Genomic DNA, 6,977 nt, shown 5'->3' on the forward strand with positions numbered 1-6,977 from the left:
TCTATTCATTAATTTCTCTCTTTACTTTTGGCTAATGATTTGCCTCTCTTTTTGTTATGCATGCTGGTAAATCCGTTAAATACTTTGTGTGGTGGGTTGCATAGAAGAGGATTTGGAATGCATTGATGTGCAAAGATTTTGTTTGACTGGTCTGTTATCATATCACACTGTGTAATGCATGAAAGATGAGCAGTGTCTATCTCTGTTTATATGTATGTATGAGTGTGCCTCTGCCTGTCCACCTGAGAGGAGGGTAGGGAGGGTTGGCTTCTTTTCCTTTGTGTTTGCCTCTGTACTCCCATGTTTTGAATACTGAGTGACCATGGAAAGATTAGATAGATGGTTTTTCCAAACCATATTAGCATTTAAATGATTACAATCTTTTTTTCTTCAAAAAATCCCAGTACATCATTCTTGTAAAATTCTGGTCTCCTGTGTATTATTTGTTTTCAGAAGTGTATGCATTTGATGCCAAAAGTTAATAGTTTAGGGTAAGTAATTCACTGAAGAGTGTGATAGCCACATAGTCTGTTTTGTCAACATGGGTAAAAGCTATCATAGGACATCTGCTCAAGACATTAGTGCTGCTGTGCACTGGAAATACTGAAATCAGTGTGCTGCCACCTTGGCTGCCCTCCATCGCTCCCTTTCCCCTCTATCTCAGTTGCTACATCTTTTTGGGATTCCCTCGCCCTCCTCTTACCATCTCATACTGTCTTCTCCATCTCTACCTCACATCTTTATATCACTCCAATTTTTGCACAGTGAGATGGAAATTGAGTGGGAGGGCTAGGTTGCAGGATAAGATGGAGGTCTCCAAGAGTGGACAAAAATAAAATCCAATTTCAACAAAACTCTTTGCCCCCCACCTCTCTCAGCCTCAGCCGTCCTAGCTGTCCCTGCCCATCTCCAGCAAGACTCACCTGTACGTCACCAGAATCTCAAAAACTACCACACAGCAGGAGGGCAAAAAGAGAGGGACCATGCACCAGCCTACCTCCAAGCTCTCACAATCGAGGCTGAACACACACAATTGTGCTTTTTTTCCCTTTTTAAAACCAGCACTTGCTTTGTATCACAAGCAATAGAGTTCATAAGGAGAAGCTCTGTATGTTGAGAGCTTTTATGCCCAACTTTAAAATGTGTGTCTGATTTTAGAAGACAAAACAGTGAGCCACTACAAGGGACTTTGTGCCGTCTTTGTGGACCGAGCTCTGCGATTGCAAGTGGTTTTGATCTGACACTCTTGGACAGATTAGGAACAAGCTTCTCGTCAGTTGAAATCACCGTCCATCCCAAGTGTTGTGTGACCACAATCCTAATGACAAAGCAGTGCTTTTCCACAACATCAGCAATAGGCAGCTGTGAGCCATGGCAGGACTCACTCTGTTGTTCTGTGGGGGGAAAACACATTACACCTCACATGGCTGCATCTACCTAAGCTGGCAGCTCTGTGGGAGTGTTGACAGGTGAAAGGAGAACCAATTTTTGTTCAAACTACAGTATGTGAACACAGTAGCTGCAAAACAAAGAAAACAAAATGAAGAAAGCAATGAAATTTAACATAGTACTTGCTTTTGTCTAATTCTCTTGTGCTTTGGGGACTGGATCTGATATTTTTACATCTGTGGGGTTATAAAGGCAATAAGGATTTATTGTTTACAGTTAATGAATTGAATTCAAAGCTCAAATGAATTAAATTCAATATTCTATCAGTTCGTCCACACATGATGAGTTTGAGTATTTTGTACCAGAAACCCCAAAATGCTGGAATACAAGATACATCTTCAGATACATCTGGCCAATGAAGCTAGGAGCTACCTGCTTATTTTTGGAGAATGAGCTATAAGGATCCTCTGGAGCTCTAATCTAGTTGACTGACAGCAGCACACAATGCCTTCCTCCAAACCTAACCAGAAGACATCCAGTAAAGGCAACACAATTCACGAGCAGAACAGAAACAGGGGGCGAGGTGAGAGCAATACACTCAGTCACAAAGAGATAAGTGAGAAAGAGGATGAAAGACAGAAAAGGTACAAAAAAAAAAAAAAAAATCCTTACAAAAGCTTCACTTTTATTCTTCCTGCTGGAAGTTGCCAGGGTGGATCCTCCATCATTTGGGGCCCTGCCCTGGTTTTCCATCACTGTTAGCATGGCATGCGCCTACATTCTACTGTGTATATGAACTCATCCTTCAAGATATGCCCCTCTCGAGACCAGGTCTTTTAAGATATAGTACAGCATAGATTCATAAAGATCTACACCGTACAAGAAAATGTACTGCTAAATCTGCTCCATCACATCCCTGCCCTCGATTAACAAAACAGAAAAAAAACAAAACAAAAAAAACAAAACAAAAAAAAAAACAAATGAGATACAAGGATCAGGATGACTTTCCTCTGGACCAGAATATTACACCCTTTTTTTCTGAGAATAAACAAGCTGGTCTTTATTGATTTCCGTGCACCTTTTGTGAACAAAATAATACTTCCATCCACATTAAAATTCCTTCTGGATCTGTTGTATCAAATTAAGATATTTACAACTGCATTTTCTCCTCTCCACAACAATTTCAAGCAAAATAACCAGGCACAATAAATATACAATGTGACTCCTCTCAGAGACAGCACTTAGAAAAACTCTCAACAAAAGAGTAAGTGAGGTATAAACATACATTATTGCTTCCATTTCACAAGAGCAGTACTGCAGATGGAGCTATGATAAATATAGACACACAAACTTTGGAAGAGAGAAGGTCAGTTCAAGGAGTAAACTAGGCCACAAGGCATATCTGCAGAGTTTGAGAGGGATAAAAATTTGAGCTGGACTGAATGCATAAAGTCCAGAGGGAATGGGAGGAGAAGAAAACAGGAGCAGAGATTGGTACAGCTGGGAGCACACTGCAGCCTGCTATACTCTCACTGTTTCTTGTAAGACCTTATCCTGAGCCTCTTTTAATGCTGGGACATGGTTCACTCCATTGCTATCATTTACCTAAACCAGCACCTTGGAGGGGGAAAATAACGTGGTCCGATTCAGTGGCATCAAATAGCACGTTGTAATCTCATGAGAGATCAGATTCTACTCCAAATACAACTGTGATATTTTTGTTTGCCTAAAAATGTAAAACAACAATAACAACAACAAAAACTATAAAGAAAAAAGAGATCAGATAATTGTGCTTCAAAAATAAGAGAATAGAGCGTACACACAGTGTCAACTTCGACAAATATACAACACTGCACACTCTGCTTTCCCTCACATTCAATCACTGCTTCTCATTCTCACTGACATCTAACTATTCTGTGCAGTATCATGTGCTTGCCAGGATGAATCCATTTTCAGGCTTGAGTCTAATCCTCCAGATGTAAAAAATGCAGCACTTTGCTTGTTTTGCTGGGAATTCCTGTCCCCTTTGTCAGGAGTCCTGTAGAACTACATGGCCATGGATAGTGTAGTTGTCCTGTTGTAATCCAAGCTTCCAGATTCGCAAGAAATAAATGCAGCCCTATAGCATAAAGGGTGATGCAGCATGGTGCTTGTAAGTTATTTGTCACTGACAGGGCAAGCTTTTGGTGGGGCTGAGAGTCCCTGTTATCTCATAGGTGTGACCTGAGAGGAGGAAATGCCTGTTTGGTTCTCAGGGCAGGATGGCAGCCAGGGGCAATCTTGTGCTCAATGTCGGAGTCCAGAAATAGGTTCTGGAAATAAGAAAGATGCATGAGTACTATCTACAACACCTTTGGCAGGTCACCATCGAGTGTGTCCTATTTAACCTAATTTTTTAGGTTTAGGTTAAATTAAATGAAAACTAACCATTCAACTGAAAACTAGATATACTTTAGAGAAACTATCTACCAAAGACAACAGACAGCACTGATAAGAGAACTTAAATATTAATGAGACAAACTCATGTACAAACAGAACTAACAAATGTGAAAATGGATCAGACTGTTGTACTGTCACTTGTCGTGTGGCAGTGCAACAGTCAAAAACTAATTAAATCTGAACTTACACATCCACATGCGTATGCACATGCCACACATGGCACAGATATTAGCAATTTCAAGACTTCGGCTACACTCGCCACTCATCAGGCAGTCTCTGGTCCGTAGACAACACCTCTTACAGCTGTTGTCAGAGTTGGTGCGCATCTCATCTCCTTCCATGTCACTGGCACTGAAACAGCAGCCCATTGCTCTGTCACACAGTCACTGTGGAAGAAAACAGTCAGTGACACAGTCAGTTTTTTTTTTTTTTTTTTTAATTAAAAAGGAAGCATATCAACACTTCACTGGTCTTTTTGTCTCCCTGGAGTCACATCCCACCTTTCTATCATTTTTGATACATAATAATTCATTCTTTTCATGGTTTTTGTCAATACACCAAAGCCATCTGGTAAAATGAATAAAATAAGCAGGGGACAATGCATGTATTTTCTTATCCTATATTGATCAGACACTTGAATCAGTAACTCACTTGTTGTTGTCCAAGGTCACAAATTTTCACCTAGATTCTGAAAGAACCCCAGAAGTACCTGCTTTCCTTCAATACACTTACTTATTCCCTGAGCAGGTCTGGAACAAATGTTTACACACTTAGCATTTACACTGTTGTTCTTGTCTCAGGGTTAAACACTGCCCAGAGTGAACTAGTACTTCTTGCTCATTTAAGACACCAAAAAGGTTTTGCATTCAGCTTCTTCTGCATTGTCTTCTGAGGGCAGAGCAGTAATGCCAGGTAAGCCAATAGAACAAAAAGAGTATTGCATATAATACAAATGAGATCTGGAATTGGAAAGATGGAAGATTTCAAATTGGGTTGGAGGAAACTGGTGGAAACAAGCAGGTCAAATCAGGATAGCTAAAGATGTAGCATTTCCATGCCCAAGGCTATTATGCCCCTAGGCAGCTAGGGGGTGGTTATTGTTGCTTGATAAATACACTATGAGATTCTGTCATTGTCACCATGGCTTGGGATCAAACAGCTTAAATAGAAGGTCTGTACCACTGAAATGCACTTAGACTATCACTGAAATGCACTTGGAAGTAAACAATACAAATAGCTGGATCTGTTCCATAGCAAGCTTGGCAAGAGTTTTAGAGGTCAATGAGGATTAAATAGTGCAAACATTTTTTTTTTTTTTTTCTCATTTAGTTGCACTCGATCCAGAAAAAAGTGCTTAAAATGAACATCAGTAGGAAAAGCAACAAAAACAGTGTGGTTGAAAACTGCATTAGTCTAGCCATCGGTGAAAAAAAGACCCAGTTACAGTCACATCTCACAGCAGATGGCAAAATGTGTGTGCAGCAAAACAAAATACTGTACAGACAACTTGTGATTTACTTCCTGGAGCCTCCCATTAACCTTGGGTCTTCAAATCAATGAATCTCATGGGGTCGACCTCCTCTCTTGTTAGATCCATGTTCTCTAGGCCTGCAGTCCACCACAGCCTCTAAAACGGTTCATTGCATAGACCACATGTAGTAGCAGGATTACAGGCAAAAGACAGTTGAAAAACTATGAATGATGGACTCACGTTGTGCCTCTGACAACTGGGTTTGTCGAGTGGTGAAAAGTGAAATGCAGTTCTGCGCCAGGCTGAGGCAGAGAGTACAGAAGGTGTAGCTGCAGTCCTCCGAGCACAAGCCGGAGCACATATTCACACACAGCTGGCAGCAGATGTCACAGCAGCGGTCACAGCAATATCCCCAACTGTCATCCATACACAAGCAGTCACCGACCAGTCTGGGTTCCTCTTCACTCTGCAGGATGCAGTTGCAAGGCTTGCAGGACTGCTGCCCCATGGGTCTGCCTGTTCAAAACCTAGGGATGTTTGGATATAAGATATTGGAAGAATTCAATGTCTAGAAGAATTGTCTCCTTTTCAAGCCCAAAGTTGGAGCTGAGGGTTATACGTACTCTTTACAAAATCAATTCAGTGTAGAGAAAAGTTCCTTCGTATAATTGGCTGTCAGCTTGTCCTAAACTTTGGTTGAAGTTGTCCGTCATTTGGAACTCAGTGCCAAGTTCTTAAGATATCCAGTGTCTGCTGGTATTCCCCACTGATGGTCTGACCAGCTATGAGATACCGTGCTTGAGAGTCATACTTTACCCCGAGGCCATACTCCAGTCCTCTTTACCATTTCCACACTCATAAAACAAGGAACAAATAAATCAGCCTGAACAACTGTTCAGAGGAAAAAAATTCCTTCAAAAAAAGCATGACACTATCAAACAAGGTCAGACCCAACAAACAGAGCCATTCTTTGTTCAGACAACCCCAAAGTCCTCATAAACCCCAAACTGTCTTTTGCTCTGGTTTGAGCATACACAGAAGTGCTTTCTTCAGCCTAGATATCATGGGGCTTTCGAAACTGTGACTGTGGAGCAAGTAAGGTTAAGAAGCAATGCTAATATAAATGAGGAAGACAGTATTTGATTAAAAAAAAATGTTGAAATGTAACTGAACAAAAACATTAGCAGGTGTACTGTAAGACTATTGGAATGCATCTTGAAATAAAGTTTGATAAAGTAATCAATGGGATAGCAAATCTGTCAAATATGAGAAAACTAACAGACAACTTACTTTGTACATCCAGGAGCCACAACGCCCTTTGCGACAAATCAATCCTTTACAAGTCAAAGTGGACTGATAACAGCTGATTATCATTACGACAATCAGTCAGTAACCAATCACAGTGTCAGAACATGCATCGTCATATGTGTCAAATCATGCTTGTCCTATGTGTGTTACACAAATGTATTTTGTCCTTGATTATTTGTGATGTGTGTGGTTGCTTTGAAAATATATCTACGGAGAATGCAAAATAGTAGGCATCAGTACTGACAACAACTGGTTTACACAACATATTTCAGACAACCAGGCTATTCAGGATCACTGTGTTCAGTGATCATTGAACTACCAACTCAACTACACTCTCAGAATGTAGCAATTCCCACATAATCTTAAAGTA

General features: G+C 40.6%; 1 long non-coding RNA gene across 2 annotated transcripts; it reads right to left on the reverse strand.

Moving 5' to 3' along the window:
* Nucleotides 1-3,151: 3,151 nt before the first annotated feature.
* On the reverse strand, nucleotides 3,152-6,711 carry LOC115362913 (uncharacterized). Of its 2 annotated transcripts, none has more exons than XR_003928569.1 (4): nucleotides 6,590-6,711; nucleotides 5,540-5,826; nucleotides 4,016-4,214; nucleotides 3,152-3,701 (listed from the first exon to the last, which is right to left on the reverse strand). It is a non-coding gene; the product is annotated as an uncharacterized LOC115362913 (long non-coding RNA). The 2 variants fall into 2 exon arrangements; XR_003928570.1 differs by lacking the exon at nucleotides 6,590-6,711 and adding an exon at nucleotides 5,923-5,940.
* Between the last annotated feature and the right edge of the window lie 266 nt (nucleotides 6,712-6,977).

This window comes from Myripristis murdjan, chromosome 8, assembly GCF_902150065.1.
Source record: "Myripristis murdjan chromosome 8, fMyrMur1.1, whole genome shotgun sequence".
Lineage (NCBI taxonomy): Eukaryota > Metazoa > Chordata > Actinopteri > Holocentriformes > Holocentridae > Myripristis > Myripristis murdjan.